Source organism: Macrotis lagotis, chromosome 3 (assembly GCF_037893015.1).
Source record: "Macrotis lagotis isolate mMagLag1 chromosome 3, bilby.v1.9.chrom.fasta, whole genome shotgun sequence".
Lineage (NCBI taxonomy): Eukaryota > Metazoa > Chordata > Mammalia > Peramelemorphia > Peramelidae > Macrotis > Macrotis lagotis.
In genome coordinates, this window is record NC_133660.1 from 34,231,219 (window position 1) to 34,254,717 (window position 23,499).

At 36.0% G+C, this 23,499-nt stretch overlaps 1 protein-coding gene across 1 annotated transcript in view; it reads right to left on the reverse strand.

The window, feature by feature from the left end:
• ADAMTS3 (ADAM metallopeptidase with thrombospondin type 1 motif 3) overlaps positions 1–23,499 on the reverse strand; it is a 296,116-nt gene that overhangs the window by 106,082 nt on the left and 166,535 nt on the right. The gene's annotated exons all lie outside the window — the stretch shown is intronic.

The following is a 23,499-nucleotide window of genomic DNA, read 5'->3' on the forward strand; positions in this document are numbered from 1 at the left end:
TCAACCCTCTAGGACCAGCATAGTTAGTGGACATGAGTGGACAATGATCAAGCAAAAGAAATTTAAAAGGAGCAGCCAGTGTAAAGGAATAGCTAGGAAAAAATAATTAACATTATTAGAAATAATCAAAGACAGTTCTAAAAGAATTGTGATGGAAAATACCATTTATATCCAGAGAAGGGCTTTAAATGCAAACCAAAGCTTACTATCTTCAATTCTTTAAAGTTGTCTTATGTATTATGTCATTTTTTCTCCCTAAATTTTTTCTTCTGCTTGGATATGATTCTTCTTTCACAATATGATTAGTATGGCTCTATGTTTAGCATAGTTACATAAGAGTAGTATATTGCTCCTTGTCAGGGGGAGAAGAGAAGGAAAAATATAAAACTCAAAACGTTGCAAAAAAAAAAAAAGATTGGTGAGAACTACAATTGCATGTAGTCGGGAAAAAAATAAAAAAAAATAAGAGAAATAGAAAGCAAACCCTAGGGAATCATCTCATAGTGTCAACCTGGCAAAGAGGATCAGAACAGGAAAAACTGAAGGAGTTATAGAAGATAGACATACTAATTCTTTAATACTTGAGCCAAAAATTGGTACAATCATTCTAGATAATAACTCAGAATTGTGCTGGAAAGGTTCATACCTTTTAATCCAGTGATTCCTTTCCCCGGCATATACCTCAAGAAAGTCAGCAGCAGAATAAAAGTCTCCATATATACCAGGTTATAAATTGGTTTTTGTTGTTTAGTCATTTGAATCATGGGCAACTCTTCGTGACCCCATTTGGGGTTTTCATGGCAAAGAAACTGGAATGGTTTCCCTTTTCCTTCTCCAGTTCATTTTACAGATGAATAAAATGAGGCAAACAGACTTGACCAGGGTCACACAGCTAGTCAGATTTGAACCCAGGAAGATGAATCTTCCTGACTCCAGACCTGGTACTCCATCCACTGAATCACCTACCTGCCCCAAGTCACATACACCAGCAAAATTTGCAAAAAAGAAATCATGTTACATAAACATAACAGATTATTAATGGTGAGAATTCACTGGATGGGGGCTTGAACTTTATTTGCCTAATGAGAATTATCTCTAGACCAGAAAGGTTTTCAGTTGGGAGAAAAAAAACAAAATAGATAACAGCAGAACTTTCTTAAATACACAAAAGGGTTATAATTTTTCCTGAGATTCTCATGTTACTGATATTAAGGGTTGTTAAGGGATCCCCTGAACTTGTCTTTTTGAGTTACTGTAATTTCCAGAAACATTGGACCCAAGCAGGCAGGAAGCCCTAAATGTATCATGGACAGCCCAGTTGATATATTTTGTTGTTTGCACCCCTTCCCCATCTGGATTCCCTATATGTCCTTGTGAGGCAAGACAAGAGTCACCCAGTTTGTGCCAGGCTAGGATAATAGTATATTCCAAGGGGAAAGAACCCAGTCAAAAGCCTTGCTCTTCCCTATTAGGAATAGTTTTGTCCTTTTTCCCACCCATACTTCATCTTTTCCATTCCCATTTCCCATTCGTCTTTCTGTTTTCTTTTCCTCCTTTTGTTGGTCTCCCATTGCACTCACAACCATCTACAGTCTTCCTGATCCATATCTGGGCACTGAATCCAGATGACTCTGGAGGTGAAAGTGAGGTTGGTCAAATTCAATGGTATATCCTCTCTGATCATCTTCTTGGTCATGATCTTTTTCAAAGGACAACCAAGAACAATAAATACAATATATTGTCACATACGTCTACAAGATCTGTGAATGCTTTGATTTCCATATGCATATTCACTCTCTTATAATAAACCTGATTTTCACATAAGTCTCATGATGTTATGATTGCCTGTAGACACTGGTGAGACCCAGAAAACCCTCACTTAACTCATCTTCAATGGCTTATGGTAGAAGCTGGAAATATCAAGACAGTTCAAGAGTTTATATCCTCTTGTGGGAGACATTATGCATACACAAAATGAATGTGTACAGAATAAATACAAAATAAATCATTAAGCATGAAGTATTTAGGGAGGGACAACAATTCTATAGATTCCTATAGAAGACGGTACTTGTAAGTCATCCCTTCTTGGCCTATGTGGACATCACTAGAGTGGAGGAAGGGAAAGGAATTCCTAGGGAAGAGAAGTTGGCAAGACTCAAGGCTGTTCTACCTCCAACCCTATTCTGAGAACTGTGAGACTTCATTAATCTTAAGAATTTTTTTAAAGTTGTCTATTTGCTTTAATGATTGGTTTATTTGTTTGTTTGTTTTCTGAATTATAAAGATTTTATTTATTTTGAGTTTTACAATTTTTCCCCTAATCTTACTTTCCTCCCCCCACCCCCCACAGAAGACAATTTTCCAGTCTTTACATTGTTTCCATGGTATACATTGATCCAAATTGAATGTGATGAGAGAGAAATCATATCCTTAAGGAAGAAACATAAAGTATAAGAGATCAGACAATGAGATATCAGGTTTTTTCCTAAATTAAAGGCCATAGTCTTTGGTCTTTGTTCGAACTTCACAGTTCTTTCTCTGGATAAAGATGGTATTTTCCATCATGGACAGCCCCAAATTGTCCCTGATTATTGCACTGATGGAAGGTTGATCATCACCCCCATGTTGCTGTTAGAGTGTACAGTGTTTTTCTGGTTCTGCTCATCTCACTCAGCATCAGCTCATGCAAATCCCTCCAGGATTCCCTGAATTCCCATCCTTCCTGGTTTCTAATAGAACAATAGTGTTTCATGATATACATATACCACAGTTTGCTAAGCCATTCCCCAACTGAAGGACATTTGCTTGATTTCCAATTCTTTGCCATATTGGTTTGTTTGTTGCTCTTGTTCTAACCATGATTGCCTCCCCTCTCTTAATCATCTCAGCAGAAGTTTGACTGGCTGGGTTTTAGAAATAAATAACATAGACAAAAATGGTCAAAGGATCCATAAAGGCAAGGCAGTCAATACGGTGGTAACTTATATAAAATTAATAATTACAATGATAATAAATTAATATTTAACTGATAATTAACAATTAACAGAGTTAATAATAAGTTATATGGCTCATCATATGCCAGTACTATACTAGATGTTTTACAAATATTATTTGATTTTTCTTTAATCCTTACAATAACCATAGGAGTGAAATTCTAATATTATTCCATTTTACAGATAAGGAAACTGAGGCAAACATAAATTAAATAACTTGATCAGTTTCACAGATCAAGTGTCTGAGGCAAAATCTGAACATAAATGTTTCTTTTATTTTTTTAAATTTATGGAGCAAAATAAGCATTTCCCTTATGTAGTATAATTTTTTAAAAAAAGATGATTATACATGAAACTACAAGTCTATTATATACAAATTGCAATTCCTTTTAAATATATGATAAATATGGACAAAGTCATCCACATCCAGAAGGGGAAAAGACTATGGAGTCTGAATACAGAGCAAAGCATATTATATTCACTTTTAAATTTTTCTTTTATTTTTTTCTTTCTTTCTCATCCCCCTCCCCTTATTTCTAATTCCGCTTTCACACATACAACCTATATAAGATTGTTCACTTGAAAGGGGGTTGGAATGGAGGGTGACAGAAAAATGTGGAACTCAAAAGTTTGCAAAAGGATGATTGCAAAAAACTACTTTTTCAAATAGCTGAAAAATAAAGTAAATTAAAAAAATAAATATACAAAATTTCTTTTTTTTCTTTTTCCCTCCCCCTTTCCTCCTGCCCTAGAGACAGTCACTATTAGACATAAATCCTCCTGATTCCAGAATTGGTATTCTATCTACTGTACTCCCTAAGCTATCTAAAGAAAAAGCCATCAAATACCTTAAAAACTGAGTGAAAATTTTTTTACGATTCTAATCCTTTTTTTAAGTTCAAATGTCATATATTACCTTAGCATCATTATCATCCTGATCATTAGCAGTAGCAATTGCCTCACCATTGACTTTGACAGTCCTAGATTTGGCTGATAGAGACCCCTTCAAAAGGAGCCAATTTTTGCAACTATAATTTACCATTTCTTTCCTCATTTAAATAAAGGCACCTTTCATAGAAGGAGAAATAAAGAGTGTGATTTATTGAGATTTACTCTCTGAAGTGAATACCACTGGAGAGAAGGAACAGGATTTTATGGAAATTAAATGCAAGCTGTCTGGTCAGTGGTTTCCATTCATTATATAAATATGCATATCAAATATAAAATATGCATTAAGGTGCTATAAAATTCTTCTTTAAAAAATGTTTGTTTATTCATACTACTCACCTTCAAACTTCCTTGAGTTATTTCTGACAAAAATTATGAGGACAAGTCATTTTTTTCTAATTTCAAAGACTTTGTATTTAAATTTTAAAATATTATACAATTGCTTCGAATGTTTCTGAATACTTATATTATTTCCAGATAGGCAGCCAAGGCATAGTAAGTAGACAGGTAGCCTAAAAGTCAAGAATTCACAGGTTCAAGTCCCATACTGCCATATAACCCTGGTTACATATTCTATGGTCACTTTATTCTAGACAACTCTCTTTGGCTATATATCACAGAGAACCTCTCAAACTTGCAGGAAGAAGGTTGCTGTTGTTGTTCAGTTGTGTCCAATTGTGTGATCCCATTTTGAGTTTTTGTCATTTCCTTCTCAGGCTCATTTCACAGAACTGAGTCTTCCTGAATCCAAATCTAGTGCTCTATCATTTCGTGAGAGATTTATCTATATATCAATTAAATCTATGCTATAAGTCCTATTCCTACCTCTCTAGGTTTACACTTCAGGATTGAAAACTGGTATTTTTATATATTTTCTAATAACAGGAACCCTTTCTTAAAATTGTGGATTTGAATGTCCTTGTGACTTAATTTGATTTTTCATTTGTGTATTTATTGCCTTTGCGTTATTTTCTGGTTACTTTACATATATATTTATTGTTTCCTGAGTGGATGGTAAGTTCCAGAAGAACATAGATAATGTCACACAATGAATGTTATCTTGAATCTATGAGTGATGGGGTTAATAGGCAGATGGTAAAAGCAATTCAGAAATAGTGAGTTTTCTCAGTAACAGCAGAGAGCAGCAGACAACCACCAGAGGTCCACATGCTTGAGAAGACTCCAGAACGGAGATGAAAGCAAGGAAGGACCTAAGAGCAAATGATTTTGAATATCATGTTAGGGATAAAAAGTGATAGTCATTGTGGTGACTAGGTGGTGCAGTGGATAGAGCACTGGCCCTGGAATCAGGAGTACCTGAGTTCAAATCCGGCCTCAGACACTGAATAATTACCTAGCTGTGTGATCTTGGGCAAGCCACTTAACCCCATTGCCTTGTAAAAACTAAAAAAAAAAAAAAAAAAAAGTGGTAGTCAGAGTTGTTTCTACTGCTACCAAGGCAAAGAACCAGGGTCAAGGGAAATATCTAGAATCATAGAAAAGATCAGACTAGAAGGCAGATGTACAGTTGAACCAACACAGTAAATAACTGAAGGCACAGCTATCATTAACAGACTCCCATTTCTAGTTTAAAAGTCCTCTGATCCACGATGGCAACTCTCTAATGATACATGTCCGGGCTATGACGCTTTCACTATAATAAGCTCATTTGTTCCAACTTTTAGAATCAAGAGAATATGTTTCTCTTGTGGGGAGTGGGGAGGATCAAAAAAGTTTCCTCATTCCTTGTCCTCCTATCTCCAATGTCCTTTGTCTTGTTATCTTTTTAATACTTAAATTCATCCTTTAAAGCTGAATTTTCCAAACTACGGATTGCAATTTGCTGGTTCGGGGAGGTGGGGTGGGGAGAGGCAAAATGAAGTATGTATTTGTACATTTAATTTTTTCCCACAATGAAAATAAAGTTCAAATCAAAGTTAAAGCAAGGCTAAGTCTAACCAGGAGGTAGTGGAGGAATTGGTGAATGGTGCTAGTGATTCATACCAAAAAAAAAAAAAAAAAAGGATCAATTGTTTTTTAAAGTATATAGAAAGTAACAGAGGGAATCAGAAGAGAATGCAGTCAAGTAGGGTAGTTCTGTTATTACTGTGTCAGATTTAATAGGCATATAATCTCTCTTCTCCCAGGAAGGTTAACCACATGAAGTGAGGAACCTCCCCAGTGTGGCACTCATATATTTGCAGATTGAGATCCCAAGATGACTCAATTAGTTACAGGTTCCAAGGGGACCTTAGGGGCCCAGATTTGTAAAATGAAAGCTCAAGAATCCCCACACATGAGTTCACCCTGAATACTCAGCCAGGAGATACAAATAACTCAAAGTAAAGACATTTATTAAAATTTTATTAATTAATAATTTCCTATACAAACAGCCTTCTGAGCCTTTTATTTTAATGCAATTGACATAATTCTTGTTTGCTCATTAAAATATTTTATCTTTAAAGACATAAACAGTTTTACTTTTTTGGACACTGCTTCATTGGATTTCTGGACTCATTTAATATACCTCAGTTTTTATCAATATAAAGCTTTAAGGTTTGTAAAACATTTTAAGGAAATTATCTCATTGGATTCTCATAATAATCCTAGAAAGTGCTGCTACTATACCCATTTTACAGATCAAGAAACTGAGGCTGGGAGGAGTTAGGGGACTCCCTCAGAGTCACCCAGCCAGTAAATGTTTGAAGCAGGATTTGACCTAAGGTTTTTCTGAGACTGGGTTGCTAGGTGGCACAATGGAAAGAGTAGAAGGAGGATAATCAGAAAGACTCATCTTCCCAGTCTCTGACACTTATAAGCTGGGTGCTTCTAGTCAAGTCACTTTACCTTATTTGCCTCAGTTTCCTCATCTGTAAAATGAGCTGGAGAAGGAAATGAAAAGCCATTCCAATATCTTTGCCAAGAGAACCTGAAAAAAGGTCACGAAGAATGGTACATGACGGGGAAAAGACTCAATAACAATGTTAACAACCGCAACAATAGACCAGATTCTCACTTTCAGAAAATGAAGGCATGAATGAGACTGAGCCTAATGAGTATGAAGAACAGGAAGATGTAAAATACTTAAAGAACACTCAAACTTAAAAATATCTCCATAAAAAGGACTTTTATGTGGCAAAAGAAGAAAGTTATTTATAACTTTAGAGGCAAGAGATGTCACTAATTATTAATGGGGCAATGTTTTAAAAAATCCAAATGCAATCGATTTTTATGACATTTCCCCCTTACGCATGATTTTCTTCCACCTTCTACTTCTTCCATCCTGTCACTCTTACTGGATTATTTATTACTATTTCAGTGCATGTGAATGAGGTGAAGGACTAGGCTTCTACACACATGCTCTGTATTAAAAAATTGTGAAAGGTATTTGTTTCTGAGCATATGGAACTGGTAATGTGTGCTGACATCAGACAAGGGCCAGCTCAGGACAGATCTGAACTACACCTTCAACCACAGTTATCACCATTAAGGGAATATTTGCTTTTTACTGATGGCTACTGATGTCTAAGGAATCCTCAGCTTCTGAACGGAGAAAGGACCAAAACTCCCATTCTAGGGCAGAAATAAAATGGAAATCAAAGTTCCACTCATCTCTATGAATGTGGGTGTAGCTTCAGGGTAAAATACATCTCTGACAATCCCTGAATCCTAGAGCTTTCCCTTTCAGGAAAGAGCCATCTCCCACAAAAGGGTAATTTATAATTATCAAAGCTATCTTTCATTACTTGAAACAGAGAGTTTTGAGCATAGAATCAAAGGACCTGGATTCAAATTTCAACTCTGATTTATTGAAAAGTACAAGAAAAATAGAATGAAAATAATAATAATAAAGAAAAGAATAAAAATACAATTCACTAAATTAAATGTGGGTAACTAAGTCTTCAGACACTTGTGTGATTCTAGAAAAGTTACTAATCTTTGTTTGCTTTGAAAGCAGCTAGGTCACTCAGTGGATAGAGCCCTAGGCTTGAGTTCAAATCCAATCTCAGATACTCTGTGATTCTGGGCAAGGCATTTAACCTTAGTTTTCCCAATCCACTTTGAGAAGGAAATGGCAAACCACTCCAGTATTTCTGTGAAGAAAAGCCCCATGGGTTAGGGAGGGGAGGAATTGGGTGGTGCAGTGGGAAGAGCACCAGTACTGGAGTCAGGAGGACCTGAGTTCAAATCTGACCTCAGATACAATAATTGCCTATGTGACCTTGGGCAAATCACTTAACCCCATTGACTTAAATAAATAAAGGGAAAAAAAGGAAACCATCTAGACACACAGAACAAATATAATACATAAATTATTTAGTCTGGAATAAGAAATTATAGCTCTAGAAATGAAAATAAGATTTTTTTTCTTCCTAGGTAAAGTCAAATGGCTTTTTAAAAAAAAAGTTTTTTAAAAAGTTACTCAATACCAATTGCCCCCAAACAAATAAACAAACAAAAAACCATCAATATGCCACAGTAGGTAGAATATTGGGCTTCATTTCAATAAAACTTCCAAATCACAACATTGGTACAAGAAGTAACCATAAGGATGAAATCCTTTATCTTGACAGGATATTCTGTAACCAAAGTCTATTTTAGTAGGTGTTCAATGAGTACTTGCTGGCTATTTTCCAAGTATTCTTCATAAATAGCCTTTAGTGAGCCTCCGCCATATCCTGAGGCCCTTCTTATGAGTTACCATGGCATTGGCTATGCCCCCTCTGCCACATCTAGAGTCTCCTCTGCTTCTTGACCCCTCTTAGGAGTCTCCAGGAGATGATTGATACATATGAAGAAAGGAAAATAAAAGCACTGGAAGCCACCAAAAGTTGCCTCTGGTAAGTAATTAATTGGTTAATCCAAGAAAAATACCTTAAGAAACAATTAAGCATTTGAACTTTCTAAAGGAGAGTTCTTTAGAAACTTTCTATTATAATTAAAATAAAAAGTGGTAGGAAAATATGATTCTCAAATTCTATATAAATCTATCATAATATATGGCTGCCAAAAACATCCCAGAGGATGAATATTACTCCATGATATAAATAGAGAGGTAGAAGTAGATGTAGATAGATATGCATGCATATTTTTACATAGATATGTATGTATTTATCTATATGTAGACAGAAAAACATACACAAATATGCAGGCAAACTGGACCTCTAAAGAAAGAAGGGCCTCTGAAGGAAATGATCATCTGTCTTCTTGCCAGAGAGATTTCAACAAATGAAGTCACCTCTCCTTTCTGCAAATACCAGTGCCTAGCAGCCCTCCACAGTGCCATCTGGAGTGGCATGAATTCGATGCCAGAAGCTCTGAGGGATTAGGGCATTCCCTCTGGCTCTGGGGGCAGCCAAGCATTTGGCCAACACGGAGGGACTCCCCTTTTGGACAGGGGTCATTGTGCTCTACAGGTTCTGGGTCTGACTGAAAACAGGTTTTGCAAGATATCTTTGGAATTTTGGAGTATCAGCAGTGTTGGATCTGTTTCATGAGAGATGGGGAATTATTGACAGTTCTATTGCACTGTAAGGAAATGAGCCAATGGAAGAAAACTCAAGAGAATCAGCTTCTTCAGAATGACTGGAAGTATTAAAGAAACTGTTTATGCAACATAAATATAGATATTTTGTTCCCCCTTATTTTCATGCTACTTGGCTAGGTGGTCCAGGGTCAGGAAGACTCATCTTCATGAATTCAAAACCAGCCTCAGACCCTTACTAGCTATGAGACCCTGGGCAAGTCACTTAACTCTGTTTGCCTCAATTTCCTCATCTGTAAAATGAGCTGGAGGAGGAAATGGCAAACCACTTCAACATCTTTGCCAAGAAAATCCCAATTGGGCTCACAAAGGGTTGGATGCGACTGAAAAATGACTGAGAAACAACAAACAAAACTTGGTTAGTGCTTGTACATGGATGAATTTCTTTGTCATATCATTTAAACAATCATCTTTATTAACCCTTTTAGAAGACCTGACTTTTTAAGGGTTAAGTGAGTCATATAGCTAGTAAGGGTCTGAGGCTGGATTTGAACTCAGGTCCCCCTGATGTCAGGGATGAAGGTGCTCTATCCATTTCACCTCCTAGTTGCCCCCTGAGCTGATCTTATATATAGCTAATGCATATCCTAGAAAAGATCTCATAAAGGAAGGAAATTTTGAAGTCATGAAATAAATAGGTGGCGGGGAGGTGATACAATGCCCAAAATGTTGGACTAAGAATCAGGAAGAAGAGTTCAAATATAGTCATTGGCACTTATTAGCTGTGTGACCCTGAGAAAGTCACTTCAACTTATTCAGCCTCATCTGTAAAAAAAACAAAAAATAATATTTCACCTACCTCCCAGGCATATTGTCAGAATCAAATGAGGTCAAATTTGTAAACTGCTTAGCATAATACCATGTCAGAGACCATATTTGAACATAGGTCTTCATGACCTCAGGCCTAACGATCCGTCCCTATACCGTCTAGTTGTCTTTGGTTGCAGAAGCAGTTAGAACTGCTTAATAATGGTTATGAGTTACTCATTCAGAGGTTGGTTTTTTCCCCCAACTGAAGATCCTTTCATTTCTCTTTACATGAAAGACTCAAGTGTTCACTATAACTCAAAGAAAACACAAAATAATAGAGACAACAGATGGATCACAACACCTTATAGACAATGTTTCCTGGGTTGGATGAGAGAGATGTGTGAATTTTTCCACCCTAATTTGTTACCAGTTAGATGGGTGACCAATTGTCTCATTTCTTTGTAATCTCAAACCTGACCAACAAAATCAATCTAGTGTCTACTATCCTTTAAAATATAAGATGGCAGCTATCCTTCTCAACCTATCCCTGATAAAATATTCAGATAAAAATTTTCACCTCTTTCATTCAGTCCTCACTTAGCATGACCTTGAGGGCCCTTCACCATCCTGGTGGTCTTCCTAAAAACACCCTTCAATTTTGTTCTGGTCAAATTAGAGGGTACAATACAATTATCTCCTTGGTTCTGAACCTTTGCCTCACTTGCTTCAGTCTAAAGAAAAATTAACTTTTTTGGCTAATTTATTACATGATTTACATGCATGTCTACAAACATAACTCCACATACACATTCCAAGAAACTATAGCATGAGCAGAGGTCACACCCCAGCAAACTGTCCTGGAAGATAGGCTGGACCAAATTAAGGTGAACCTATAGGATTCAAACCATTGGTAAGTTAGGGGAGTATCTAGCATGTGAAGACTTTCCCCAGTGGAATGAGTAGATGAGAACAACTTGTTCCAGTGGTCAAGAAGGTGACCAAAGCAGACACTGTGGAGCTCTTAGGTCTTGGTTGGAGCTCAAAGAAACCAAGACCATCCTCTAAATCTCAGGCGTCGCCAGCTATCTTGATATTCATCCTGCCACTGGATCATGATGGCTCAGGAAGAGAGAGTGAGGTTGATAGCTCTGTGTTATTCTGCCTCATTTAAATTCAATTTATGCACAAGTCAAACACATTGGTCCTCTTCGAAAACAAAGGACAAAGGAAATATGTTTTGTGTGACTTCTCGCTTATAATCTGTAACAAATAGTTTGACTTCTCAAGGAAAGGGAAGGGCTGGGAAGAAGGGAGAGAATTTGGAACTCAAGAATTTTTTTTTAAACGATTGTTGAAATGTTTTTATATGTAATTGAGAAATAGCCTTATATTTGTATATATATTTCTGGGTCAGGTTTAACTATTCAGTCTTGACTTTCAGAATGCAATAAGACTCTTGTGAATCATAAAATTCAGTGAAAGCCTCTGCATAGATAAAATGATTTAAAGAACCCACTATGTGAAGTTAAAAAAGTTACAGACACAGATAATAGGCTATTCCCTTGCATCTCCGTAGTCACTATGGCAAGCTGCCACACTAAGTCATAAAAAAAAAAACTTCCCCACAAAGCAGTATGAGCTTCTGGTGAAACCTTTGACATCAGCTCTCCCAAGGCTGGACCTTGCATGCCTCAGGCAATGAGGAAGTGAAAAGGCTTCCTTCCCAGTCTTTTATGGGTTGCCAAAAAAGGTGTCATTTTTACTGCAACACAAACAGGACTTTCAGTTCACTAAAACCCCCAGATTTTATTCTCTCATCACATGCACCCCATCCTGTTCTGGTTAAGAGTCCAAGGGTCAAGTTTCACATAACTGATACTTGTCAATTTTCACCTTATTATATATGGTCCCATGTTCTTGTCTGTCCAGATCTTTTTTGGATCTTAGTATAAGGAGAAGAAGAGTTGGCAAACTGTTCCAGTATGTTTGCCAAGAAAACCCCAAATGGCATCACAACTGAATAACAAGAAGATGAAGAACTTTTACCATGGTGAATGGTTTGGAGGAATCAGAAATTCCTGTAAGCTTTCCCAAATGCTATCTCATAGGATTTCTACAGTCAACTCAAGTCTGTGCCCAGGTTACTCTCTTTACTCGTTACTATCTGTCTTAAAAATCTTTATCTATATGTCTATGTGTGTGTGTGTGTGTGTGTGTGTGTGTGTGTGTGTGTTTAACTGGACTATTTAGGAACTTGGCCCATCTATCTAAATGGATTATTGAGACCATATGTGCATTTCCCTCAAATTTGGCAGTTGGGAGAATCTTTTCATTGTTGTCATTTTCCCATTGTTGGAAGCTAAACACAATTAACAGAAGTTTTCTGAACTTAAATAATTGATGCAAAGTGAAATGAGAAGAACCAGGAGAATCTTGTACATAGTAACACAATATTGTGTTGACTTGACTCTGATAAGGACAATAATCTAAGACAGTTTCAAAGGACTCATGAGAGAAAACTGATGAACCCTGGGGAGGCTGGGTGGCACAGTGGATAGAGCACCGGCCCTGGAGTCAGGAGTACCTGAGTTCAGGTCCAGCCTCAGACACTTAATAAGTACCTGGCTGTGTGGCCTTGGGCAAGCCACTTAACCCCATTTGCCTTTCAAAAACTAAAAAACAAAAACCTGATGAACCCTGAATGCATTTTTAACCATCCTTTTCATAAAATCTTTAATTTTCTTGGGGTTTTTAGTCTGCTTTCTTTTGCAATATGGTTAATATAGAAATATGTTTTGTATGGCTTTTCATATATAATCTATAACAAATTGAATTGGGAACTCAAGAATTTTTTTAAATGATTGTTGAAATGTAATTTTGGCACACAATTGGAAAAGTTAATGAAATTGAAAAAATATTTTTAAAAAGTCTTCTGAGACTATGGAAGGCATCTTAGCTATCACATTTCTATCAATCTCTAAATGAATGCATAAATCATCTTTCCAATCCTCCTTCAATAAGACTTTAGAATTTTGTGTCCCAGGGATGGCATTGAGGGACATCGTGGTCATCTCATTTAGTTTGTTCATTTTGTGACCAATGGCAAATTTTTTTGAGTCTGTTCATTAGGTTTAGTATCACAAACTGTGTCCACACGATAAAGCCAAAGGAAGGCCATAAACTTTTATTAAGTACTAGGTAATGATATAGGCAACTTGTGAGTATTATCTCATTTAATCCTCACAAAAATCCTGGAAGATACATGCTATTATCCTTGTTTTGTAACTGAAGAAACTGAGGCAGACAAACGTTAACTGACTTGTCCAGTTAGTGAGTTTCTAAGAATGAATTTGAACTTAAGTCTTCCTAACTCCAGATCCAGTACTCTATTCACTGCACTACTTAGAAATTTCAAAGCTTTGTCTGTGGCAAATGTGGAAAGTTCTTTAGACCCTTTAACAAGAATAATTGAATTTAAGTATAGTAGATAAATTTTATAGAGCAGTACTTTCCAAATGTACTTCCAAGGAAGCTCCCTTTTTCCTGCTATCACAGAAATGGCCTCTAAGACTAATGGATTCTAAAACTAAAGTTGGAAGAAATGAAAGGATCATTTATACAACGTCCTTCCTTTCTCTTCCCTGGTCCCAAAGAAGAGGCGAGAAAATGTACCTCCCTTCTTTATTTTTTTTTAGGATTTTGCAAGGCAAATGGGGTTAAGTGGCTTGCCCAAGGCCACACAGCCAGGTCATTATTAAGTGTCTGAGGCCAGATTTGAACTCAGGTACTCCTCACTCCAGGGCCAGTGCTCTATCCACTGCGCCACCTAGCTGCCCCTCCTTCTTTTCTTTATAAAAGTGGGGACTTGCAAAGAACACTCAAACTGTGTATCCCTTTGATCTAGCAACACTACTACTAAGTCTATATCCCAAAGGAATCAAGAAAAGGAGGAAAGAGTCGCATGCACAAAAATATTCATAGTAGCTCTTTTTATAGTGATAAAGAATTGGAAATTATGGGGATGCCCATCAATTGGGGAATGACTAAACAAGTCATGGTGTCTGAATGTGATAGAACACTACTTACTGTTCTGTAAGAAATAAAGATTGGCCAGACTTTAGAAAAGCCTTGAAAAATTTGCATTATTGGATGCTAAGTAAAGTGAGCAAAACCAGAGAAGACTGTACACATTAACAGCAAAAATGTGAGATGATCAACCATAATGGACACCACTCCTATCAGCAGTTCAGTGATTAGCGTCAGTCCTGAGAAGTCATGGTATGGAAAATGCCATCCACCTTCAGAGAAAAAGTTATAAATATAGAGCAATGAATTCTATGTTCACTTTTTTGAAACTTCTTTTATGTTTCTTTTCTTTTCTTTCTCATGTGTTTTTCCCTTTACCTTTTGTTCTAATTCCTCTTTTACAGCATGACTAATATGGAAATATGTTAAACAGGATTATCCATGTACAACTTGTATCAGTTTGTTGCCATGGGGAGGGGGAAAGAAAGGTGGATTGTAGAAAAATGTAGAACTCAAAATCTTGCAAAAGAGTTTAAGTTAAAGGTGAAGGTTATAGGTGTGGAACATTCTATGTGATTTCAGACTTATCTATTGGTTAGTTGCAAAATGGCTTCTTTCTTTTAATTCTTTGCTATAAGAGTTGACCCTCTGGAAGGCTAAAGATGGGAAAATATATTGGACAGTTAAAGTGGTAAAAAAATTTCTTTTAAATAAGTTGCTTTCAGGGGCGGCTAGGTGGCGCAGTGGATAGAGCACCGGCCCTGGAGTCAGGAGTACTTGGGTTCAAATCCGGTCTCAGACACTTAATAATTACCTAGCTGTGTGGCCTTGGGCAAGCCACTTAACCCCATTTGCCTTGCAAAAAAAAAAGTTGCTTTCAGGGAAGCAGTTTATGTTCAGAGAAGAGATGGAGAACATCATTAAAAACAAACTAAATAATTTCGATTACATTAAATTAAAAAGCTTTTGCACAGACAAAACCACTGTAACCAAGATCAAAAGAAAGGTAGTAAATTGGGAAACAATTTTTACAACTAGAATTTCTGACAAAGGACTCATTTCTAAAATATGCAGAGAACTGAGTCAGATTTTTTTTAAAAAAGCAAGCCATTCTCCAATTTGACGAAAGATCAAAGGATATGCAAAGGCAATTTACAGATGAGGAAATCAAAGTGATCCATAGTCATATGAAAAATTGCTCTAAATCATTACTTATTAGAGAAATGCAAATTAAAGCATCTCTGAAGTACCACCTCACACCTCTCAGACTAGCCAATATGAGCAGAAAGGACAGTGATCAATGTTGGAAGGGATGTGGAAAATCTGGGACATTAATACATTGTTGGTGGAGCTGTGAACTCATCCAACCTTTCTGGAGAGCAATTTGAAATTATGCCCAAAGGGCAACAAAAATGTACATACCCTTTGACCCAGTGATAACACTACTGGGTCTATACCCTGAAGAGATGATGCCCTTTTTAGGGCAAAAACATCACTTGTACAAAAATATTCATAGCAGTCTTGTTTGTGGTGGCAAAGAATTGGAAATTGAGTGAATGTCCATCAATTGGGGAATGACTTAATAAACTGTGGCATACATATATGATAGAACCACTATTGTTCTATTAGACACCAGGAGAGAATTCAGGGAAGCTTGGAAGGATTTTCATGAATTGATGCTGAGTGAGATGAGCAGAAGCAGAACATTGTGCATCCTAACAGCAACATGGGATGATGATCAACCTTAATGGACTCGCTCATTCCATCAATGCAACAATCAGGGACAATTTGAAGCTGTCTGCGATGGAGAATGCCATCCGTATCCAGAGAAAGAACTGTGGAATTTGAGCAAAGACCAAAGACTATACCTTTAATTTTTTTAAAAAATTATCTTATTATGCAATCTTGCTACCTCTTATACTTTATTTTTCTTCCTTAAGGATATGATTTCTCTCTCATCACATTCAACTAAGATCAGTGTATACCATGGTGGAAACAATGTAAAGACTAACAGACTGCCTTCTATGGGATTGGGGGGAGGGAAACAAGATTAGGGGGAAAATTGTAAAATTCAAAATAAATAAATTTAAAAGTTAAAAAAAAAAGTTGCTTTCAGTCTGTTCATCTTTTTTCTAATGCTATAACTATCTTTTCCAGACTATGACTTGCACTAAATCTTCAAGTTATAAGACATCTTATATTGTTTATAATCATTTGGGAAGGATTTTGTACCCAAAGAGAAATAAGAGTTAAAAAATAACTAGAGGCAAAGTAGGATAATTTTCAATCTCTTCAAGAACAAGACTGACATAAGATATAGATGCATCTCAGTAGCAACATTTTACATTTTTCTGTTAAATAATTTTTTTAGCCTACCAACAAAAATATCATTTTTCCACCAAACCAAAAGATTCCATTAAGTGAGCTAGCCTTGAATAAGTCTTAAAAGATGAATTATGAATATTAATCACAGTGGGTCATGTGTTTTCAGTCTCCTGGCCCTATCCCTCTCATTACCCCTATTCCTTAAGAAACTCATGGAAAACATAGCATATATAAAACACATTTTTGACATGTCTCAGTCCTCTATTAATCTGAAAGACAGTGCCTTTTACTCTCACTAATAATAGTCATATAAAAACAGGAGATGTTTTCAGATTTGTTTATTCCCTGCCTTTTTTTTTGCTTACCCCATTTCTACTCTTTCATTTTCACAGATACAGAGAAGTACTAATGGGGAGGGAATGAAAAAACCTAGCCTGGTATTTACCCCACCCACCCCCCAAAAATAGATGAATAGCTCCGTTCAATTTTTAAGCAGAGCCAAGTGAAACCTCCAAGAAGGACCACCACTAAGAAGCATATTTCTTTTTTGGTAGCTACTTGAAAGTTTTCTCCCCCATTCTCCACCCCCTCTCCCCAGATTCTGTGGCAAATTTTAACTTGATTTAAAAAAAATAAAACTTTTGCTGTTCAACTTATTCCTTCTTTGGATAAAGTTTCTAGCATTATATAGACCATACCTAGAAAGGTTTTTCTGTTTTCAACAGGAAATATATGTGTGTGTGTGTGTGTGTGTAATCACTGTACAGTAGCATTTTTCATTTTCAATAATATGGAGAAGCTTTGCATTATAAGCAGCATCACTTTAGCTCCATTTCATCCAGATGAATTCTAAATTATTCCATTAGAAATACTGTAAAAGTATGGGGTGACTAGGAGGTGCAGTGAATAGAGCACTGACTTTGGAATCAGGAGGACCCGAGTTCAAATCTGATCTCAGACATTTAATAATAATTACCTAGCTGTGTGGTCTTGGGCAAGTCACTTAACCATTATCTTGCAAAAAAACAAATACAAATGAATATTGTATAAGTAAGAAAAAAAAGGTGTTGCCGCTCATGTTTGATTTAAAGAGTATTTAAGGGGCAGCTAGGTGGCGCAGTGGATAGAGCACTGGCCCTGGAGTCTGGAGGACCTGAGTTCAAATCCAACCTCAGACACTTAATAATTACCTAGTTGTGTGGCCTTGGGCAAGCCACTTAACTCCATTGCCTTGCAAAAACCTAAAAAAACAAACAAAAATAAAGAATATTTAAAAGCCTTCAGTCAATTTGTAGAGCATGTAAGTGTGTGCATGTACACACACACACACACACACACACACACACACACACACACACACCTCGTTAAAAAAGATGAGGCCACTTCCCCAAGACAAGGCATATTCTTATTAGCATATTTTTGCCAAATCTCCTTATTTGGCAAGGAGCGTCCACTTGGGACTGCCTCTCAATTTCCTGTAGGGTAGGTTTTAATGAACCTTAAAGGCTTACTGAAAGGTTAGCCAAGAAGTCCAAAAGTTAATGCAGAGTACCTGGGAAGGCAATTAGGGAAGGAGGGAGAATTAAAAGGATAAATTGCTCAGGAAAAGGGAAAAAATAAATAAACAGAAAAAGAGGCATGTGGGGTATACTTAGGCATGAAGCAGAAAAAAGTCAATATGTGGTGAAAGAAAGATTTTTAACTATTGAGAGGAGTACTGTAACTGCAAACCCCTCTGGGTGTCTCGGGATGGGCTCAATAAAGTCTCTCCCCATCTCCATTTCAATCTTCCACCAAACTGCCAAAGGTATCTTCTATGTCATTCCCTTAATAAATACCAATGGTTCCCTATTGATTCTAAGATCAAATATTGTTTCATCTTTTTTTACTCTTTTAAAATTTCTATTTTTGGTCTGAGTTTTACAATCTACCTACTTATTACTATAGGAATACATCTAAAATGTGAAAATAAGTAAATGTATTACAAACTCAAAATTTTACAGAGCTGGGTGTGCAAAGAATTTTTTTTAGTTTGCTTTTTGTTTTTTGTTTGTTATGTTGTTCTTGGATTGATCATCAGATGATTACTAGTTACTTGTTTTCCTCCAGATTAAAAAGATATTTAGATGGAGAGTCTTGATATACTGGATTTGCTTTTCTTGTTGGGACTCATTTCCTCTGTCCATAGAGTCAGAAATTATAAACAAAATCAAGAGAAGGGGCAGCTCACAGTGAATAGAGCATGGGCTCTGGAGTCAGGAGGACCTGAGTTCAAACCAAATTTTTGCCTTGTAAAAAAAAAAAAAAAGAAAAAAGAACATCGAAAGAAGTAAGAAAGAGATGATGAATCATGGCATTGAGATTCATTACTTAGCTCAGGGGCTGGTGAATAACCCTTGAGTGGTCATTGAATGGGTAAGACTTCAGACAAACAGACCAGGGAGAGATCTTAATTTAGAAAGATCAAAGACACTCACTGTATTATAAGTCTTGATCTCTGTCATTAGTTCTCTTTAAGAATGAAGAGTAAATAACAACCAAAAAAACCTACATAGTAGATGACTAATAAATGTTTATTAATTGATATCTCTTTTTGTTGTATATTACAGATTGCATTCTTTTATTTGAAAACTAGGAGCTGTGGTCTGAGTATGGACCGGAGGGGCCAAATTCAATAAATAAAGGAACCTTTGAGGACTTTTTAATGTCTTCCTACTTCACTGACTAAAAGTAAACATTTACATTCAAGATTGCTAAAGAATCAAACCTTCAGTATGCTGGGTTGAAATAAAATTAGGCAATTTTGACATAATTTTCCTCAATAAAAAAATTATTGGAACTTTGTGAAATATGTGGGTGGTTTCTTTAATCCAATTTATTCTCCATGTTCTCCACAAAGTTCCCGATATGAGTTTCTGTGCCCCTCTACTGCTTGATAAACTCCAGTGGTTTGGGAAGAAGAGGAAGGAAAAAAATGGCAAAACCTTTATTATTTGATCTAATTGTATCTAAGATATAACATTATTCATCTTGGGTTTGAATACTTAGTTCATTTTCATTTATTCACCTTTATTTATATACTTCATAGTGTAGAATTTTTTTTACTAAAGCAAGAATAAATGCAATCCTTTAAAAGGTTTTCTATTTGGTTTCATCTGGTCACAGAAGGACCTGACTTCAGTTACTATATGTAGACTTTAGTTTGCAATGCAAACAGTCCCAGTACCTCATGCTGCCTTTTTGGTACCCTCTGTTTGTTTGCATAGGATGTGAACACTGTCAGGTCACTGTTTTCCTCTCATCCTTTTTGTGACTAAAATACTGAGATTTAAAATAAAGTTTTCTTAATTGGAAGAACTTGGAAAATTATTATACCCATTTTATAAATGAGGAAATTGAAGTCTCATGACTTGCCCAATTTCATAGAGGTAGGAGCAAAGCATTTCAAATTCAACTTGTTTGATTCCAAATCTCATGCAATGTCTTTTAAGAACAGAATGTTATCTAATAGTCTATAGCTAGTATATTTATACATTAATATAAATCGTTATGACAATTTAGTCTAATTAATATATCTTAATGGATCAAAGCAATATGCTAATATCACATTATTGCTGTTCTTTGGTCATTTCAGTTGTGCCCAACTCAGTGACCCCATTTGAGGTCTTCTTGGCAAAGCTACTGGAGTGGTTCACCATTTTCTTCTCGAGTTCATTTTACAAATGAAGAAACCAAGGCAGACAGGATCACACAGTAAGTTTCTGAGGATAGCTTTAAACTCAGGAAGATCAGTCTTCTGACTTCAGGTTCAATGATCTATCCACTGTGCTGCCATAACTTCTTTTAAATATGAGGTATATTACCTTTGGCAAAAATATGCCATTTGAATCTGATAAATGTATAAATTAATATAATTTGCTTATTATCACTAATATATTTGAAAGTCATAAGTTGCCATAAACCAAACAACCAAATATTCAAGAGAATCTCCTGTTTCTAAATGTCTCCACTGAAGACTTGGGGAAACAAATTTTCTTTAGGGTAGAACATTTGAATGTGAGGGATCAGGCCAGAAGAAATGATCTGAAAAGTTATCTTTGCTAAAAAGAGCACATTTGTGTTAGCATCATTGTTGGACCAAAGACAATCAGTTTTTCAATAAATAATTATATCTTAAGCACGGTGCAACTTGTGCCTGCTAAGTGCCTTTATCTTTGCTTGTTGGCCTAGGAATAAATTCACTGTCCAGAGCAACATCCCACAATGGGCTGTACAAAACACAGAGGGTTCGCCAGGTTCTTTCCAGTTGATTAAAAGGCTGAAGTTCTAAAATACTCTTTAGTGTCATCCTAGAATATATAATTAGCAAAAAAAAAAAAAGAAAGAAAGAAAAACAGTGTTGCAGGTTCTTCAATAAAGTCATTAAGTAACTTTAGCCATGAGGGAAGTAATTTTCTGACATCAAAGAATGAAAATACGAACTAATGAAAGACAAGACTGGACCCAAAATGCTTAGTTATTTAGTTTGGATTCTCAGACAATGTTGAGTTCCAAAATCAGTGGAATTGGCAAAATGCACGGCTGAATGACCATACTGTCCTTTTGAAATGGAGATGATATGGCAATTCAGTCAGAAAATCATAAGAGTAGCTCATACTTTTTAGTGTTTTATGATATACAAAATGCAAATATTATCACCCCAATTGATAAGTGAGGAAACTGCTTCTGAAGGCTAAGGGAAGTGACAAGTATGCTGATAATAAGGGGAAAAATCAAACCCCCAATCTTTTATTCTTTTTGGTAAACCTAAGTTTGAGTCATTTTGTCTAGTAATGATGAGAAGAGTAGAACCACTGGTCTTGGAAGTGGGAGATCTAGACTTTATTCTGAGTTCTGCTATTGATTAGTTGTAGCTCAGGATCCATCATTTTCCTAAGTCTTTATGTCATCTTCTGTGAAACAGGTACTAATACAGGGTGAAGGGTACACTCTTTAGAGCCCTGAGATAAGGAAACAGGTACCTAGTGAATATCAGGGACCTCATTTTCCTAGAGAGAGAGGGGGATTATGAAAAAATTACATGTTTTCATATCTTCTCTTGTCCTCTTTCATATCCTTCATGTCCATCATTTTCATGAATAGATAATGTTAGACCAAGTCCTTAGACATTACCATAACCAACATCTTTATTTTTACAGATGAAAAAACTAGGGCCTACAAAGGTATAGGACTTATCTAGAGTTATAGATACTGTAAAAGATAGAATCAGAACTCGGGTCTTACTTAATATGTTCTAACACAGAGGTGTTAAACTCAGGTCTAGCTCCCATGAGCAGACTGAACCATATTAAAACAGAATTTGGAAATGTTCAACAAAATAAAGACTATAATATAAATAGGAAATGTTTAAAAAAATAAACAAAACTATAATATTATTGATAAATATTTGACAAAATAAATGACAATATAATTAGGAAATGTTCAACAAAATAAGTAAAAGTACAATACAATGTATGCCATGTTCATTTGTAATTTTCCAAGTTAATATGGGGTCTGCAGAGATTTGTTTCTGTTTGATTTTTGACTATTTCTACTATTTTAACCAATTTGGCTCATTAGTGATTTTTTTTTAAATCTGGAAGGCAAAGGGGCTGCCCTCCTAGAGCAGTGATTAAAGTGCATCAGCAGAGGTCTTAGAGTCAAAGCTCATTGGAGATATCCTAGATAAGGATGGATTCATGCTTTGAAGACAAGGTCTTTCCTACATCATTTCTATGATTCTTGGAACTTGCAGACTTGAAGGAGCCTTCAAATAGTAGTTAGCTCCTATTTCACTGGAAGGAAAAATCATTTCTCAGCCAGGAAAAACAAGGCATTTAAAACAAACAAACAAATAAATGTTTAAACAAGAAAGAAGATGTGCATTTAGTTTTTTCTTCTCTTGGAAAGTGGTGCAAATTTCTTAAGAAATTTTGCTAGATAGATCCTGTTCCTTCATACAGAGGGAAATCTATGTTCCTTGACACACTCGGTCTGCTTCACCTCTTGGGCAACAGAGGCAAACTAACCTGAATGGCCCAGGTTCAAGAACATCAATTGTTGACTTAATAAGCTGATGAAATAAGGTCAGAAAAAGAACCCTCTAAAAGATACAGGAAAGAAAGCATAGGATAAATTTCCAAGGGCTGGGTACTTCTCCTACCTTCTTTTCACCTGACTCTATGGTTCAGAAGCCAGGTGGGCTTCTCTGTTTTTGAAACTCACAGTCCCTCTTGTTCAAATAGGGAGCTGATAAAAAAAAGGTTCATTGCATTTTCCAACCCTCTGCCAAGTTCTCTGACCCTTTTAAAATCAAAAGAGGCACTCCAAATTCCTACCTTTACAAAAACAGTGAGTCAAGACCTCACTTAAGGTGTATCTCTGTTACTTGCCTTTCATATCCCATAATTTCATTAATCAAATTGGGAACTAAAGTGACCTAAAGAAACTCTTACTTATACATTCCCTTCATTTAAGTACAATGTGTTTGGATTGGGTTACTTAAATGTGTATTTAAATAGTTTATCATGTGTATTGAATTTCCTTAACCACCCACAAGTGATAATTAGCCTTAGGAAAAGAGATGGAGAAGAAAAAGAAAGGGTCCACTCAGAGGTTCCCAATTGTGAAGTAGACATTTCCAAGCTGAAATTATACTACTAGAAGTCCAGATGTCTTTCATTGTCATATTTTTCCAAGACATTCAACACACTTCAGCTTATAAAAAGAATATAAATAATGATTCTGTCTTCCTGGCAACAATAAAAAAAAACAAAAAAGTTTAATAACTTTATTTAAGAACTAGCAATAACGTTGTGGTTTCATCATTTACTAATTATATATTCTGGAATGGCAACAGGCAAGGAGGAAGTC